This window comes from Centruroides vittatus, unplaced genomic scaffold, assembly GCF_030686945.1.
Source record: "Centruroides vittatus isolate TY-2023 unplaced genomic scaffold, ASM3068694v2 contig_882, whole genome shotgun sequence".
NCBI classification, from domain to species: Eukaryota; Metazoa; Arthropoda; class Arachnida; order Scorpiones; family Buthidae; genus Centruroides; species Centruroides vittatus.
In genome coordinates, this window is record NW_027122574.1 from 1,956,658 (window position 1) to 1,977,086 (window position 20,429).

The 20,429-nt window shown below is 31.6% G+C and overlaps 1 pseudogene; it reads right to left on the minus strand.

Moving 5' to 3' along the window:
* Positions 1–2,529: 2,529 nt before the first annotated feature.
* Positions 2,530–20,145, minus strand: LOC136983427 (QRFP-like peptide receptor; annotated as a pseudogene).
* Between the last annotated feature and the right edge of the window lie 284 nt (positions 20,146–20,429).

The window sequence follows — 20,429 nt, forward strand, 5'->3', positions numbered from 1 at the left end:
TGCACGCATAGTTTTAAGAGAAAATCGTTTCCTGTAAATCGGTCTTACCTGCATGAACGAAAGTTATGCTGGAAAGCATAAAGAGATACGCCGGCGCTAATCTTCTTTTCTAAATAAAAGAATAAATCAAAAATTCAATATGCTAAAAACTGTTGAAATAAAATAAATTTTTTGCATAAAAATGCATAAATATTGTCTTTTGTACGAGAAGAAAAACAGAAAAGAGAAATAGAGGTTTAACACGAAGATACAATAAATTGGATAAAATTTAAATAAATCGGTGTGAAAGAGAATATAAATCAAAAACCATTTTAAGACAAGAAAACATAAACGATCTGATAAAATATATATCAAAACATTACATTAAATATCCGATTTTTTGTAAAGAATTATTAGATATAACTCTCTCCGGCAGTTAAACAAGAATTCCGAACGAGGAACGTTTTATTTAATTTTTCAAGAAAGCAATAAAAATAAACTTCATTATAAATAAGTCAATAAATATTACTAATTTATTTATTTGCCATTAATAAGAAAAATAAATTCAATATCAAAACATAAAATCATCTTTCAGAAGAACGTTTAAGTTTTCTAACGTTAACGAAAGTTAATGTTAAATTTCTTATTATTACATTCCTGTTCTCATGAACAATATGTTTATCGAAAGCTTTATAATCATGTGATAGATGCATAAAGAATTAAAAAGCATCTCTTCGCTTTCAGGAATATTAAATACAGGAAATTATAATACTTTACGCTCTTTGAATGAGATTGAATAGAACATTAGATGGCATTCCTTATATATTTCAAATAGTTGTGTAGAAAACAAACTTAATAATTTGTAAACTTTCCAGAGAATTTTATTAAAATTTATACGTCGAAAGAAATTAAATTATTACTCAATCTGTTCTGATTTTCTTCTTCACTTCACTCCAGAAAATACGAATCGTTTTTTTTTTTCGTTATTAATATTCAATTCTGTTTTAAAATAAAATATTTATAATAGAATATGAAGGAAACAGTTTAAATTATACTAAACTATAATAATACTAAAAATTTAATTAAAAAAATAATAATAATTAAAATAACTCGAGACCTATCTTCATTCCCATTCGCCTTTCTACCTACTAAATAATGAATTATTGCAAAAGACTATGCTTTTTTAATATTTGTATTATGTTAATTCGAACGTTTCATATACCAAACACTTAAATATATTAAATTATATCTCAATTAAACCGTTAATTACACTATTGTATTGTTTTTTAATCTTATTTACATATTAGATTATATAACCGTAGTGTATTTCTTTAGCAGTAGATATTCCAGCTTGACGTCATCTTTATTATCTGCAATAAATTGAATAGATACTAATTTTTATTTCCAATTAATAAAATTTGGTTTATGTTAGAGGCACAAAAATTATCTTGGGCTATATTGTCATCAACAGAGGTACAGTTTATTTGTTTTTGGTAATGTAACTCGAGATTTTCAATTAGACGACGTCGAGACGACTTAAAATTCTATATTTAGGAGTAGATAGGCAAGAGAAATGTTTATTTTATTGCGATTTTCACTACGTATCAATCATAAAAAATAAACTGGATAGAACTGGTGGCTTATTTTACATATATCTTCAGTTTTCTGTAAATAAATATAACAAAACTTACCAAAAATTCATTGCTATCATTGCTAACATTTCTGAAAAATGAGAAGAAAGCTTTCGGAACGTCCTTCAAACCATCCTTTAAACATCACAGAAAATTGATAAAAATTGTAGGAAAATTACTCAAGAAATTAAAATATCTTCGTTTATTTATAAATAATCAAATCACAATGATTAAACCAAATGAATATTTTTTATAAATGACTCGAAGTATATTTTTCTATGTATTTTTCTTTCTAATAATTTCACTATAACGTTGGAATGAAAGAAAGAATTCACCGCTCCAAAGTCTAATATAATATTTTAGAAAAACAATATTCTGTAAAGATTATCTGTGTTAATTCTTTAATAAAACATTCAGATATGTATAGATATTGTTTAAATTAGTACAGACTTTTATAAGGAAGTTCTTACAGAAATATTATTTAAAAAATATTTTGTTTGCAGTAGAAGAAAACATTTTCTTTCCAGTAAGATTAAAGAAAAACATATATATAAGATGAATATTTTTCAGTTTTTATATTGTTTATGAATCACTTCAGTTTCAACCAAAAACTAATAAAATTTTAGTTTATTGGATTGTAAATAACGAAAATTCGACCTATGTTACAGTCGATTTTCAGTCTTTTTTCTCAAAAAATTCCTTGTTTACAATTATTTTATATTTTTATTCGACGAATGTTCCTTCAACAGATGATTTTAAATTACATTAGTCCTGTAACTGAAAACGGTTCGTTAGTTCATGCGTCGTAAAGTATCACAGTGACGGTTATATCGCAATTTATATGCATTCAGAGGATGAACTGCTAAAGATAGAGTGAGTATGTTCTGAGCAAGTGTGACTTATCGAACAAATTCTGACGAATGCTCTAAATATGGAGGAAAGAATCAAATTGCAGCGGGTTTCGGTTCTTTCTTAAGAGGTAATAATTCTTTACGCCCTTTAAAGGATGTCTCTAGTTCCTTCTCCTTGATTCCATTGTTTGGTTTCCTTCTTCCTTGAGAGAAACTCCACATCACGACCGTGCTGAACGTCATTCTCGAGCCCTCTAGAAAAACAAACGTAGTAACTCATCTTTCTTACCAAATTAACTTATCCTATTTTTCTCTTATTATCCGATTATTCTATTAGAGCAAATTAATGCATTGGAGCCTAAAGAATGACTACTTTAAGAGATAATATATATATATTGATTTTATAATTGTTTGACCCTGTTCTAAAAACCACTTACAAATGTAAGATTTTATATATTAAAAAATCCAAATTGAGTTTTACTTTATGTGTCACATACGAAAGGAAAAAAATCACTTACTTGGATCCCGAAAAGTTCTTTTATTATAGCTACATTTTAGAAGTTTAAGAAAAGATTGTCGAAAATTATTGTTGAAACCTCCATAAATAACGGGATTGAGCGCACTGTTGGAGTGAGCCGCGAATGTGGCCAAGTAGTTCATTTTCAGGAACCATTCTGGCAACTGAAACATAAAAAATCGTCAATACTTTAAAAAGGATATTAGGAAATAATTTATAATAAACGATAAAATAGGAAAAAAGTTATTTATTTGGCATCGCTTTCTAATATCAGTGGTGCTAGAAAACCGTACGAAATAAATAAATCAATAGAAAGGGAAATTCAATTTTATCGCGTGTTCACAGTTAAATAACAACCTTACTTGTAAACTATAATAAATTTTTCAGTTTTTACTACATTTTTAAATGTTATTTCAATCTTTACATAATAAAAAAAAATTCCAGCAACGAGTTGTTTAACTTTCCCTGAAGCATTTAAAACTTCCTCTAGCGCCGTATGAAAGTCTTTTACCGGGAAAGTTATGCAACTCGTTGCTGGATTATTATTATTATTATTATTATTTTGTTAATTTTAAAAATATAACAACAAATATTCAATAAATAATTATTAAAATAAGATATTTTTGAGGTCAATATTCAACAGACTAGAAAGTATTTCCAACAATAAGTTTATCGATTCAATAATTTTATCGCTCAGAAAATAATGGAAAATATTATTGATTGTTCGGGAGACGTAACTTCGTTTATTATCAACCACCTTTCAAATAAAACTAAATCATTTTTCTTATAGACGTTGGAATATTCTAATACGTTTTCTGTAGCTCTTTGAAACACCCCACTCCTCGATTTACGCAAAATGGAGAAACTTCGACGAATAACTTTTTTTTTTAAATTTAAAAAGCTCTTACAGTAATTTTAAATTTAATAACGCAATATCTCTTGGTAAACTTGGAAAATTTTTGCAAAGAATTCCCACAGTTTCCATTAGAATAAAACTTCTTTTCACTGTACAATTCGAAAGAAATTAATCGAAAGCTTTGCCAGATGTATAAATAATGTATAAGGTTAACACTCTAAACTATCTAAAATTATAATAGTAATGGTTTAATGGTGCAGAAACATACAAGAAATAATCTATAATTGAAAAGTAATGTCATAGAAGCGTGTTACGACTCATGAAATTTTGCTAAGTTGTTTGAAGTATGACAGGACCAAAAAACACGGAAAATCATTCTTTAGTTTGTAATTGTTTGTAATGCTTTTCTCTATTAAAGTAATTGGACTTCTGTAAAGAGAATGGAGTGTATTTATATATGTCTTAATGTTAAAATTGTAATAGGATCGTTTTATAACGTATTAAATCTCTTGTAGACAAAATTCTTCAATTGAGTTATTACAGATAAATATTATTTATGCTTCCTAATTTATGGTATGGTACAAAAGTTTAAGATATATACTTTAGGTGACTTTTATAAAGATTAATGAATTATAGAGATTGTCTTTTACACGTGTCACTGAACTCATTTTCCACGAAAGTATATACTCTGATATTATTGAAATTCTCTATTTTTAGATAATCTTAGCCAGAAAAATCAATTTGTATAATCGAATACTCAAATAAGTAAATTTAAAAATGTGAAAATTGAATCCAGGTCATTTTTTATTGTCTCTTATTAAATTACAACATTCACTGGAAGAGAAATACATTCGTTCATCTCTGATATCAATTGTTATTCTAGTTGATCCATAATAAATTCTCGATTTTACTTCAGAGAATCGCTTCTGTATAAACTTTTCAAATAACTTTTATACTTTGAATAATAGATTTTTTTTTTAAATTGCAGCTGAAAGGAATGAAACATTCAACATCAGTAAATTTATTTAAAATAATAAATAGAATTGTAAATGATAACTTCAGTCAACAGATTTTACAGTAGATTCCTCGAACATCGATATTTCAATGCATTTAAAATAAAAGTTAAGCGAGAAAGAACACTAGGAATTTGTCATACTTTTGCATTTTGAGCAGTTTTAGCCTATATTGTTTTTGAATTAACTCTTGCATTTCTTTTATTCGTAAAAGAAATGATAAGATTTTGTAATATTATTCTTCGAGTAAACATCTCTGTGTAGTATTTCGAATGTTTAACAATAAAAATGATATTTTTTTGCTTTATAATCTGCTTTAACAAGTCTAAATCGATGATATAGGCGTATATAATGTTAGGCATGTGTCTAATATGTCTCAAGAAATTACGTTAAAAAGCATCGTAATGTCCTTTTTCATATAAAAGGCAAATGATATTTAAGCAGACGTGAGATTCTTCTGCCAGTCGATTACTGTCGATTCTGAATTATATCCGATAAGTTAAACGGTAAACTTATTAACCATTAATTACCGGAATTATTACTAATTGGCCATTTCCAATTTAAATCTCCATAATAAGAGTTCTATAAAAGCTATTCCGGAAATATTGCACGGCAGTCTTTGTCACTATTTAAGCAACATCCTCATCCCATTTTAAGGACGAGAAGTTACTTTTAAATGCTAGGAACCAAATAAAAGGGAAATCTTAAAAAAGTTAACCGTATACATTGCAAAGATAACTCTGTATCAAGCACAAAGTTGCTCGATACAGAGATATTTTTGTTGCAATAAAACACAACGTTTTGAAATTTGAAATCTGTTTATTAACAAGCCGGATCCCCCTGTACAATGTACATACAACAGAGATATCATCTACTTGTCACATCACAAAAAATTCAGCAACGAGTTGCATAACTTTTCCGGCAAAAATATTTAAGAAAGTTTAAAAAAATTGAGTGTGGCGCCATCTGTTATGAGATTTTATTTTTAAAAAAATCTTTTAAATTATTAATCGTAAAGCTTAATTTTGAGAATATAAAAGAGTTTTTATTTGATAAACTAAAAATCCCCAAAAAACATACCTATGAACCTTACATGTAAAAACTGCCGTCAAGCATGCATAGATCAATCTTTTTCAAATTATCACCGTTTTATCCAGTATTTTTGTGAAAATTTGGTGTTAATATCGAATAGAAAAGCAGACACATATTCTGTGAATAGTGACTGCAAAGTTTGAAGCCTGTTAGAAATCCTTCTATCATAAACGTCAGTGGCAAGAAACGTGTAACAGGCAAATTATTGATCTTTTTAAATCACATTCAAGTGCCCATTATAAACTCTGCGCTTTTCCTCCTCTCGAAGGCATTGTGCCGCAGAGTACCTAGCATCATCTTGCGGAGTCTGAAGTAGCTTGCTTCTCTCTTTTCTAAAAAGGCATGCAATCTTCCTCATCTTATTGAAATGGTGGCTTAACGATATTGGAATTTGTGTGATATTTAAAGAAATGTTTTTGCAAATTTTGAGGTCCTTTCTATCATCCGTCGCTTAAAGAATAGCAAGGAGTGTAATGGAATTTTCTGCTGGAATGAAATAAAAACTTCCGTTGTTCTGTGGTTGCGTGTGACCAATAACTATACGAGTTTGCATTTTCGTCAAGCAAGGCACATTGTGGATTAACGATTGACGTATGTAATTCTAGACGTCGGCAGTAAAAAGGCTATAAACAAAACGAATTTATCAGTATGTATAATATTTCCCGATTTAATCACTCTAATGCCCTAGAATTTTTACATTAAACTTCTCTTTACGTGTCCCACAACGTATGTTTTATCGTTAATTCTAACGTCAATAGTGTCAACTGGAAATAGTTTATTTAAAACCATTCTGTGTCCGAAGTGATTTTGAATAGTTTTAATAAATACTTTAAATGTTTTATAACATTTTATTAGAAATAAAGTAAACCGAACATTACTTTTACAGAAATGAATAAATTTATAAATGGTAAAATTCTAAGCGAAGTCATAAAATTTAAGAATTCGGTTCATTACTTGGAAAACTTCTGTTCATATTAATTAAATATCGAGATAAAAGAATCGTAAATTTCGTGCCGAGATATAAAAGATGGAATACGTACAAGAGCTTCCTTTTGGCCGAATTGTGAATAGAGGACAATGACTTGAAATGGCATCCAACAGAGCACGAATACAACCAGAACCACGCACACCATCTTGATCACCTGAAAGACATTTAACAGTATATAAAGTAAATAACTTTTAAATTAATGGTATCGTTATTTTAATCAAAGCTTTATTGTGTACTTTTATGGAAGATTTTAATTACTTTGAAAACTCATAAAAATCTCGAATTCTTTTGATACTTCAACTGTTGACAACTGTTTCATACCTTTACTAGAAAAGTAGTTTTATTACACGTTAAACAAAAATTGGATTAATTTAACATACCATAAAATAAGATAAGCGTCTGAATTAAGACAATTTATTTCAAACATTGGTTTGTATTATTTATTATATTTTTTTAAAGAAAGAATGTCCAATATATCATTAATCGCTACAGATACTTCGATTGTTTTTACTTTAAAAAATAAAAAAGATTAATGTCTTGTGTAGGGGAGAGCGGGGCTACAAGTTCCGTTTTTTAATCAACCTTATATTTTGTTAAGGAAACATAATTCTAGCATAAGTATTAAGAGATTAAAATTTAGTAATATATCTAACTTTGCTATAAATACAGTTTTTGGGGTTGATTTTTTGTAAGTTTTTTTATAATTAATAATACAATACCTAAAGTCGGAAAGTAACAACTTACCCCGGTTCGGGGCTAGTTATTAACAGGGTGGGACAAGTTGTTACAAGATCTATGGAAGGTGTAATATGTAAGAAAAAACAATAATTTATTTAACTAAGTACGTATTTAAAGACTAATCAATAATATCTTATCAATAATTATTTGTTTTTCTTAACTTTATTATAAAGAAAACATTTTTACGTTTCAACATTTATAACTTTTACTTAAAGAAAAGGGGAGAAAGGAACATCCTTTCCAAGTTCTTGTATAACACCAGAAGTTGCAGGCAAATTTACAACTCCTGATGACCTTGGCTGATCCAAGATTTGTCTTTCGTCAGTAAAGCTTACATTTAACAAATACTCTGCTAACTTGTTTTCCTGTTCTTCAATAAAGACCAATCTTACTTTTTTGTAGCCAATCGCAGCGTTTTCTACTCCAGATTTCAACTTCTTTACAAATCTATATAACGTCATATGACAAATATCTAATTCTCTGGCAACAGTTTTTATTTTTTAACCATCTTTAATAACTGCATCTGCAGCTCTTTGCATCAACTCCCGAGATACAGAACCCCGTGTTGTTTTTCGAATATAAGTCCGCATACTGCAAAAGGAAAAAAAAACATTATTTTTACTGCATTACCGGTACAGATGAACTGGGGCAAGTTGTTCCAAGGTCACAACATGCCCCCAAAGAAGGCAACATCTCGCCCCGATAACACATGGGTTCAAAACAGCAACTACTAGATTAGGTTACGAGACATATACAGTTTTAGCGTAGTATATCAAGATACTCGATATATTTTTGAATAAAAATACCAAACAACTAATCGCTAATTATTTAAATTCGCCAGATATACCAAAAATATCAAACACGAAAATATTTACTTATGTGGATCAGCGACGTACAGGCTCTCTTTCCAATGTACAGTACTACACATAGCTTTTTAAAAATCTTACAGTTCTTGTAATGAACGTGAGGAAACGATAAAGAGTAATTTATTGCCATTGTCTGACGTTTTGTGTAGAAAATATAATCACTTATATCTATTTCTGTACATAAAAGAAAGCTTTCCATTCATAAGCAAAGGGTATGAAATTACAAAATATGTGTGAGCATTATTTGATTGAAAACACACATGAAAGCTTCTTCCTAACGTGTATCAACGAGTACTGTACGATGTCACGCGAACAAATGTATCATCCTTACGGGTGGATCTGTTTTTATGTACAGATATATTTGAATCTGCCTGTATTCTTTATAATAAATAAAAGTTTTTCTCCTTAGATTTAGCGTACGTCCGCCATTTTTTAAATAATATTGTTTATAAAGTCTTCCTCAACGAGATAAGTTTTGAATCGTTGATTCGAAGATTAGAAAAGCAGCGATAAAATTCGATTTTTTTTTCTCTCTCTAGAGAAATTAATTCTAATTTTGGAAGGAATTGACCCGAAAGATTCCTCTTCGAATCTTCCAAATTTATTTTCCAATAAAATAGAAAAATATTGATTTTCGTCCTCGGACACTTCGGTCACCAATTTGTTTTACGTATTTAGGAAAGTTATTGCCTTGGGTAAAGATTTTTAATATCTCTCCGTGTTACTCGTTTGATACACGAATTTCCTTGTTATAAAATGCCAGAAAGTTTAAATAATATGACAGTAAAACATAAGAATATAATTATTATTACGTCTGTATTGTAACAGATCGTTAGATATCTAACCAAACTTCGTCGATAATGAATTGAAAATGCTTAATTTAAGCGAAAGCTTTTTGATAAAGGGATTTTAAAATTTTAAATTTATTGCAAAATATAATTTTCACAACGATAAAGTGGTATAAAATGTTTTAATCATTTCGTAATTTCATCCATTTGATACAAAATAAACAATGTATTGTTGTGTAAAGTCCCTTTTAATAAACACGTAAATATCTCTTCGTAATTTTTTATTCATACACAATAACACGAGAAAAATAGCTTAATTTATTACATTTGAATTATTAATAGGAAATGCTTTGGGTTGGCCTATATTAACGAAAATTCGAGACAAGGAGAAAGTTCTTTGTATTCAATTGAAGAAATCGGAATTTTGCCTGTATTTTCCCTTAAGGCTATAAAGTTAAAAATAAGATTTTTAACGCAGTTTTCTATTAGATTAAGTGAAAATTTCTTGTAAATTGAATTCTACTGATAAAATATATTTTCATTTTTCTTGTTTGAAAATAAGAAACACTTTCTTTTGCCTGGTATTGCTCTATGTAGCCGCAACAGTTCGGGCAGATAAAATGCAGGAAGATGAAAAAAATGTGAAGATTTCACTTGAATTCGAACCATTTTATATTTTAAAAATTCTAAAAAGCAGTTACGATAAAAATTTATTTATTTATATGTTTATTAGACCTATATAAGTAATGCCATTGGGCATGAGATTACGACCCCTCATTAACAAACATCTGTTATAATAGTTAAAAATAGTTTGTTTTAATATTTTTAACTATTATAAAATGATAAAAAACTTAATTTTGAAGATCGGTACATAAATTTTATAAAAAGAATTGTGAATTTCAATAACGAGTAAAATCAAGTCCGACCCTATTCGAGAAACACACGACCCCCTTTCTCTCCCTACCCCTCGATCTTTAATCACTAAAATTTAATAGCATTAATTCCCCTAATACACAAACCTCCCTGAAAAATTTCAGATAATTTTGTCAAGAAACACGGGACTTATTAAGCTACAAAGAAAGAGAACACACCCACAAACGTACACACTAATGTCCACATATATATAGAAAGTTTTGCACTGAAAATGTATGAAATTGAAAACGGAAGCAAACAACGATAGAAAATACTTTATTGATACGTTTATATTCTTCCTTTATAAGAAAAAATTTTTAAATCGATAATTCTCTAGAGATATTTTCATACTTATTTGTCTATGTGAGTTGACAATTTTGATTTCAAATGGCAACGTATTTTTATTTTTTAAATCTTAGACAATAAAACTTTTATCGTTTTCTTCCGGACAAAAGAAAATTTTGGTTGTTCTTTTTCTACAAAATAAACAAACATTGTAATTTAAAATAAATTTTGATAGTGAAGCTATTTTCTTTTAAGATATTTAAGCATTCTTATTACGAACATTTTAAAAATTTGTTTAAATCTTGTGAACCAATTTATTCTCTACTCTATTCTGTCAAAAATGAAAAATAATCCGAGAAGAATTTACATTATTCTAAAATTTACATTTAGAATAAGGAAATAAAAATAATTTTATAAATTGACTTGCTTTAAGAAATTTCGAAAACGTTGCGGATTAAATAAAATTGAAACTTTTTTTCTTTAGTTTTTGTGAATATTAATTGAAGATAACGTACTTAAAAAACAATAAATGTTTGTTTAGTTATTAAAATACAATATCATTACGAGATTGTCTTCAAAAATACAACCCAGTCCAACGAATCGGTCCAGTTATTTGCATAGTTCTGCTAATATAGAGAAACAGATTAAACAATAATATTCTTGTTCTTGTGAAGTATTTACTTAAATACAGCTTGCATGAGTGTTTGTTCAGTCGTTTCTCTTAAATGTTATCGATTTCCTTTCGGTCAAGCGAAAGTATCACATATTACTTGATGCCATTATTATTTTATTTCGTGATCTCTATTGATTGTCCAAACGTATAGACTTCATTCTATCTATTGTTTAATCGGAGAATATCCAAGCGTTTTGCTAGAGCAACCTAATATATTTGTCTGTAATGGTTCCACCAACCAAATGATTTCTTTACACATCAATATAAGCTGTAAATTTTTTAATTCGTAAAACAAGCTGAAGGTATTGTAAAGATTGAGAGTCACACGAGAAGTCACAGACTGACTACATATATACAAGAATAAGAGTCGAAGAGAAATGTAGAAAACAATAATACAAGTAAAAATTTTGTTGGTACCGCTTCAAAGCGTGATAAGCTTATCTTTACCAAAGAAAAAACCCCTATAAAAATTTGACTGTCATCTAAATTACCGTAATTTTTTACATCTCAGATGTTTTGTTTGCGTGTAAAATAATTAATAAGAAAGCATCAATTGTTTATAAAAGAATAAGATCTAATTTTTTCATTACCTTCTTCTTAGCTTTGTGTTGAACATTCATGTTAGCCAAATTTTTCTCTCCGGGAACTTTATTCATCCACAGTCTCCAGACGATGAGGGAATAAGAAGTACTCATGATAACAATTGGCAGGAAGAAGAGAGCCAACTGTAACGAAAGTATAATAGATCTTCTTTCCTGTAACCACTTTTGACGCATCTACCCAATTCTTCCCAGAATACACCACTTCGTGAGGCCAAACGTCGGAGCATTGGATTTCCAAGAAATCACTCCACTGAAATATGTGCTTATTGTTAAATAAAGAAAAATAATTTGAAGGGATTCTTGTCTAAAAACCAAACAATCAATCTGGAATCGCGACATTTTCGTCATAGTATCTTAGAGTCGATTTATTTAATAATGGAAGTTGTACGTTACACTCACCTGTCTCTCCACATGTGTTCTATAGATTGGAAATGGAATGGCGGCTATCATAGAGACGATCCAAATGACGGCGATGACGGCTCCCGTCCTCTGTTTTGTAATCCTGACATGAAGTGGGAACATAATAGCGATAAATCGGTCGCAAGATATGGAAGATAGAGTCAATACACTAGCCGTCAGACACGCCACTGCCAATTAGAAAAGGTTTTAATCAAATTCGTATAACCTTTGTGGAAATTTCTTCCCAGTCACTAGAATTAATACAGATTAACTAACGATAATAGCTTAACGATAATAGGATATATAATCGAGAAAGATTATGAATAATTGTTTATTAAAACTATAAATAAAATTTTTTCAATATTGTTCTTTCCGAAAAATGAAATAAACAATACACACATAAATTGCAAAATATCTCAATGAGTAAACAAAGGAAAACACTAGAAGCTAATCCTTTACTAACAGTAATAAGCATCTTAAACAAAATCGATTAATCCTCATCAGATCCCTCATACAAATATTTGCCAATAGAAAAAAACTAACAAACGGATTCCTCTATAATGTCAAGACGTTTCACTGGTCAAATATTTCCTAACAAACTTGTCTTAATTTTCTCAGATCTGGAATTAAATTTGGAATCGAGAATGTTTCCAATAGATATTAAAATATTCAGACAGGAAGTCTCTATATATTCGTCTAATCCTTCGAACCGAAGATACCTTTTTTACTTTATTCTATCATTAGAAATAGCAACAAAATGTATGCAAATTCTAAAACAAAAACAATAGAAGTATAGAGAAGTAAGGGGAAGAATAATGAATCTTCTCTGTGTCTTTAACTTCTCATTTGTTTCACAAGTCTTTCTGTTAGTAATTCAGAATATTAAAGTCTTTATAGGAAATAAAAGTTAGAATCATAATAATTCGAGTATGAAATATTGAGATGTGAAATGACAATTCAATGAAAACTTTCCACGTTTCACAGCGTGTTTAATTTTAAAAGTTTTGAAATGTTCAATTATTCATTTATAGAGAAATATTGCATATTTTCCTCAATAATTAATAATTATTTTCGACGAGTTTGCCATATTCTTGAAGTTATTAAATGAACTGTTTTTTTATGTTATTAAAAGAAAAAATGGGGAAGAAGAAACGGATTTTAAACATGATTAAAATTCTGATTTTAATAATATAAAATTAGATTTCTTCCTTCCCTAAAATAAATCATTAATTCCTTTTCTTTTATGACTTTCAAGAAATAAATCCAATTTTAATGAATTTTAATTAACTAAAGATTAAGAAATCGACTTAGACTCAAATCCCGTTTGTGATTTGATAAAAATAGTTCATTTGTTAATAATTGAAATACGTCCTGTTTTTAATTTGATCACGTTGCATTATTTTCATTTCAAACGAGTTTGAACACTGAAAAATCGATTCATTCCCCGGAGAAAATAGTTTTTTTTATTTTATTAATAAATGGTTAAATACGCCATTTGTAAAAACTTTCCACACGACAAACTCTCTTCAGTCTCAAACCGATTTGTTCAATAACGTTTTCAAAGAAATGATGGAAATCTATTTTTCCCTGTAGCAGTGCCGTAACTAGGCAGGTGCAACAGTGCACCCGCACAGGGCCCACTTGGAAGGGGGGCCCAAAATGCATCTATTTGTTTTATTAATTTTCCAAACCTAATTAGTTAAGGGGCTTAAATGCAAATTCTTGCACAGGGCGCAGAAATAGCTAGTTACGGCACTGCCCTGTAGAACCAAAAATCATCCTTCAGTATCATACAGCTACTTACTGTTTACATAATTTTAACGAGAACATTTAATGTGATGTTCTATGTGATGGAAATGGGAAAGAAATACGTCCTTAATACTGTACAAAGTAAATATTTCTAAGCAAAAATATTTACTCTGTAGACAAAATTTAAAATAGTTGCCAAATACAGTCTAAATTATTAAATGCACTCAAATACTATCAGAGAATAATCCAATAATACACCGTGTGTCAGGGATAACCCAAGTGTTTTTCTTAATACTTACAATCAGTGAATGATATTGAAGAAATAAGGGACGTTCCAGACTCTCCTAGGGACATTCCAGATGATGTCTAGACTTTTGTTTATATAACTACATTCTTGTACTTCATACCTTATTACTTCGTTTTTTGGTATGTGTAGTATATACAGCTTAGATTATTAAACATCCTGCATTTATTACAACAGGTTATGGGCTCAGAGGACCTTCTGAAGAGGAATTAAAAAAAAAACAGTTCAGCACGAAAATCAAATGTCTTCAATCCGACAACGGAACCGAATATTGTAACAAAGAATTTGACGAGTATTTGAAAGAATGTGGGATAAAGCGACGCTTAACCGTCCCCATATTTCATAACAAAACGGAGTGGCCGAAAGAAAGAATCGAAAATTGGTCGAGATGGCACGATGCATGCTAATTCAGTTAGAACCCAAGACCTCCTTTTAGGCTGAAACCGTCCAAACTGCAAACTTTATCCTGAACCGCTGTCCTTCTAGAGCTTTAGACAATAATACACCCTACAGAATTGTGAATGGGAGGGATTGCAAAATTTCTCACTTTCGAACCTTTTGTATTCTCGCTTTTGTACTCAATAAGGACCCAACTATCGGCAAATTTGATCCTCGCTCTGAAGAAGGCATATTCATTGGATATTCTGAACAATCCAAAGCCTATCGAATTTGGATGCCAACTCGGAAAAAGGAAGTTGCGACTCTAGATAAACTTCAGACTGAACTGAAAACCTCGAATAACGACTTTGAGGAATTCATCTCAGGAGAATTTTCATCACAAGAAAACGAAACTCATCGCCACGAAGTAATCACTGCGTTAACTAAACCTCCATCCCTAACACATTGAACAAGGGAAAGAGAACACCTGTCACACTATCCAACAAGACGACGATGGAAATAAAATATCCAGGATAGCAAACTAAGGAGGGGTCCAGGTCGCCCACGCCTAATCAAAACTGGCTTAAAAGGTAGACTTCGACGTTCATGTTAAAACTTCCGCACCGGTCATGTTAAACGTTTTAACATGACGGTGACCAATTCAATTTCGCAACACCAAACGAAAGGCCACATTTACAGTATCAGGAACTGAACCGAGAAAACGTTCAACAAGGGAGCGATACAAGTGGATTTGTTTCTGTCATCCAGGAAATAGCATTCAACACTGAAATCTCCGTCAAGGATGCCCTCTCAAGCTCGTTTGCTCAAGAATGGAGAGACGCAATCAGAAGTGAGTTCATCTCCATCATCGAAAACGACACATGGCGCATCACCAACCGTCCTCCTGACAAAGACATTGTAGGTTGCTGTGTCGTCCTTCGCAACAAATACAATGCAGATGGCACTCTTGAAAGACGAAAGGCGAGATTAGTAGCAAAAGGTTACACTCAATGCCCTGGAATCGACTTCCGTGAAACCTTTCACCAGTTGCAAGGATCAACTCCATTCGAACTGTGCTGGCCATTGCTACCAAACAACATTTACTCATCGACCACTTGGACGTGAAAACAGCGTTCCTTAATGGAAACATAGACCAAGAAATTTTCATGCAGCTTCCAGACCAAATCGAAATATTCCTAGAAGTTATAATTAAAAACTGAACGGGACAGACTAGAACCAAAGCAGAACAAATGCTGCAATCTATCCAAGAAGGCAACAAAGTCTGTTAACTTAACAAGGCCCTCTGTGGGTCTACGACAAGCAAGTCGCCTATGGTATAAACGACTGGATGATGAACTCAAACAACTGGGTTTAAGACCATTGAACTTTGAATCCTGCGTTTATGTTCGGAATAAACAGAACAACTTGACCTTTGTCATCATCTATGTCGACGATCTCATAATTGTCTCACGTGACGAAATCGAAAAGGCCCAACTAAAGAAGATTCTCGTGTCCGAATTTGACGTGAAAGATCTGGGACAATTCTTCCAGAGAGAAAAGGAGAGGAAGACGATAATCCAAATGTGCCAAAAGAGATATACGGAGGAAATCTTGGAACGTTTCTCGATGGAAAAAATCGAAACAAGTCGCAACTCCTCTTGATCCAAGCTCCAAACTTCACAGGCCTGAAAACCCATCAGTTCAGGTATTGAAGCAATTTCCATTTCAAAAACTAATTGGTTGTCTTCTTTATCTTTCTATCTGCACCAGGCCAGACGTTGCACATGCAGTAAGCAAACCGAGCCAGTATAAACACCCAACATGACCAAACACATCTGGACTGCAGCGAAACGTATCCTTCGATGTCTAAGAGGGACACCAATCATGGCCTGACGTTTGAGACAACCGGAGAGCCACTTATAGGATTCTCAGACTCTGACTGGGGAGCATCGACAGACGATCGCCGTTCCTTCTCGGGATACATTTTAAAGCTCGCTGGTGGACCAATCTCATGGGAATCAAGAAAACAACGCACGGTTGCCTTATCGAGCAGCGAAGCCAAATATATGGCATTATCAGTCAGACACTACTAAAGAAGCTCTACACCTACTAGAACTTTTCGATGAACTCTCAAGAAGCAATCAATCCACATTGACAATTGATTGCGATAACAAGGAGCACAATTACTTGCTCGAAATCCAATGTTTCACTCGCGAAGTAAGCACATAGACATAAGACATCATTTCGTGCGTCAATGCGTTGAACGAAAAAGAATAGACATCGCATTTATTTCTACAGATAAGATGCTCGCCGATCTTTTAACAAAAGGCTTACACTACTCGAAACACGCTAATGGACTAAGACTTTTAAATATGAAGTCGATCTTATAAGTCATGTATCAATATCGCATTTATTATTACACCTTGGTCTATAATTTCGTAAGCACCCACTGGAATGAGGGGAAGTGTTGGTGAGAGTATCATGACACTCTCTTAGGGACATTCCAGATGATGTCTGAACTTTTGTTTATATAACTACATTCTTGTACAGTACTTCATACCTTATCTCCCTTCGTTTTTTGGTATGTGTAATATATACAGCTTAGATTAAACTCTGTGTTCAAACCAAGCAGTTCGCTTTTCACTTTACTCCCCTGTCACGCCCTGCAGTTATTACAACAAATATATTCATTCTCTATAAATTCTTCCCATTACAAACTAATTCGTCACGAACAGAGATTCAAAGGTCTCCTTATACAAGCAAAGCTCACTTTATTATACAGTCACTTATATAATCTATTCAGGTGCTATTTAATTGAATATAGGCTACTTATAAATGCATTACTTCCGCTCAAGTTAAAAACATAATATGTCCGATGTTATGTATGCACACTCATCACAAGTGCATGTAATTAAGCTTATTATGGGATGGTCTTTTTACTCTTGTGATGTTTAAACAATTTAATTCTACTTCGAACTTATCAATGTCTTGTTAGTATTCTTTATGTTACTATTCAAAAAGACATTATCTACATTGTGAACATTATTTAGGAAAATAATCCTATAACATACGTCTCCTAGTCAATGAGCCGAGTTAAATGGAGGTCACATTTGATGATACCCTCTCTGCACTTGTATTACACCAACTGGAAACATAATAAAATTTATTAAAACACTACAACATATAGCTTTATAATCCTAGAAAATGTAAGGTGGCGTTATTAAATTGTTTTATTTGAATAAGGAAAGTTTTTCAATGAAAACTTGTATCAAGCACATTTTGGAACGTGACGTGAAAGATGACAGTTTAGAACACAAAACGATCAATCTTTTAGTAGAAGGAATAAAAAATTATTAATTAATTATCAGTATTCATTATTTAAAATTCCTAAAACAACGCTTACTAACCGGGGATACGCGTACCCCTAGGGGTACGTGCTTGGTGGTTTAGGGGTACGCGAAAAAAATTCTTAATGGAGGATGTATTATAAGAATATTCAGATTCTGCGTTGAGGCCTTTGGCAACGTAATTGGGGTTTTCCGGGTTATTCTCCACGTCTCTAACGCCTAAATAGGAGCCAGCTACCCTTAAAAGATCTCTCGGAAGGCATCCCCACCAGGCAGATGGCCCAAGTGTTCGGTGGTTGAAAACAGTTAGGTTACAGTTAAAAAACTGAAACACAAAATTTTGGAAAGTGAGCAATTACCAAGCATTTTTCAAGACACGTGTAATGTTTTGGTGCGAAACAAATGAAAGGGTAGTCTTCTGTTGGGGGAGCTCTGTGCACCTTCCTTGCTACCTCACTGCTATTTATTTACAGTTGACACAAGTTTAAAATACAACTATATAAAGTACAAACATTTTACTAATATAGGGTAGAATTTAGGAAAATGAACTGCCAAGGGGTATGCAAGTCAAAAAACGTTGGGAACCGCTGTCCTAAAAGAAAAGTGGATTTTGTTAATAACAGTCCAGACACTTGCAAACTGGTAGAAAAAACGTGAAATTCTTTAATCGGGTCATGTGACTATATCTGGTAATTTCATTGAGAAATTGGAGAAGACGAGTTTTGAACTCCTAGTGCTATGGATTTAGCGAATTTTTGAACGACAATGGAATTTCTCGTTGCAATTAATATAGGAAAAACAGTGTTCAAGCGCGATACTTTCAATTGCTTGTAAAGAATTTACCATACGATACAGTATTATCACTCAGGTTTTTGATGATGCGAGCGACTCACTCAGTCACTCGCATACTCTATCATTGAATATGCTTGTGACATCAAAAATAAACGTTTCTTTATTCGTATATTAAATTCGTCGATGCTTTGATATCAGGAAAAGTGGCTTATGAGAAAAACTATTGATCGATTAAATAGCCAGACTATCTGGATAATCAATTGTGTCCCCAATGCCCATACTATAATTTAATATTTTCTTATCCTTACCTCATAAAGATATTATCTGATTTGATTTTACATACAGAGTCAACGAGAGAGGGAGATGATAGCCCAATAACGTCACTCGATGCCCTTGTTTATTGTAAGAAACCGATCAACTATTATTATTATTAAATGTTTCCACCCAAAAATAATTATTAATAAACATAAAACATTAATCAAAACTCTCAAATAATAAGTAATGGAAAATTTTCATTAAATATTCCATGTGTATTCAGAATTTGTTTAGAAAGATTTTAATGTAATTAATTACTGTATTAATTCTTTTAATATTCTAATTGTGTGATTAATGGACGTTTCGCTGATAGTTTCATTTAATAAATCAAAGGGAATATAAAAATAAGATTATTCGTGCAATATTTCTACCATTGTCAATTTAGTGAATTTTATCGAATTAAAAACATATTTTTGCAAATAAATCTTTGTTCTGTTCTTCATGCACTTCAACACCTCTTCAACATATAAACATCGAAATTTAGCCAAGATTGCTTTAGAGTCGGAGGAACCAGTTATTCCCCTCGTGTTTCATCTTCTCATAGTAAATTTGTATTATTAATCATGTTTTACTCGATACTACGATGTTCAATAGTATTATCTCGAAAAAATAAGTGTGATTAATTTTAAAGAACATTAAGTTATGGCTTATTTAGGCCAATATAGAAGAATCGTCGATTACCCAATTCTCAGACTTAAACTTTACTTCGAGTTCAATAAGTGTCATAAACAGAAGTTTGAAAAATATTAGAAGAAGCGGAAACTTACTTTGAGCAAAGGGGTTAAAACTGCACATAAAAGGCCCCAGAACGTAGATGGGTTCTGTAAGATCGTTGCACAGATGGACCCACATGCAAGTCAGACAGATCAACAGGTCGGCCACTGCCAAGTTGACCAGATAGACGTTAATTGTGGTGCGCATAGAATTGTCGAGTCCTACAACGAAGACGATGCCTAAATTGCCTATTACTGTGGCACACATCAACAACAAATAACTCGCGATCTTTACGTACTCCTTCCAAGTGAACTCGCGAAGGGAGACGTCGCTAGGAAATTCTAATGAAGAGAAATTAAGATAATGCCATTCCGAATCGTTACACATCGCATCCTCCATTTCTAGGACCGGAGTAAACGGGTAAAGACGGAAGACCGACTAACTCCCTGCTCCCTATAAAGCTTATAAACGAAGTATCAGGAGCGCGCATCTCTCGAAGCGCTTTTTCTGTTGGTCGATGGAACAATGACGTAGTGTTAACTCTTCTTCCAAACGTCCGATCGATCTGATGTAGATATAGAAAAATCGCGCTCCTTTCTCTCTAACGGAAGATAATCATTACTGTTAAAGGGAACAGATG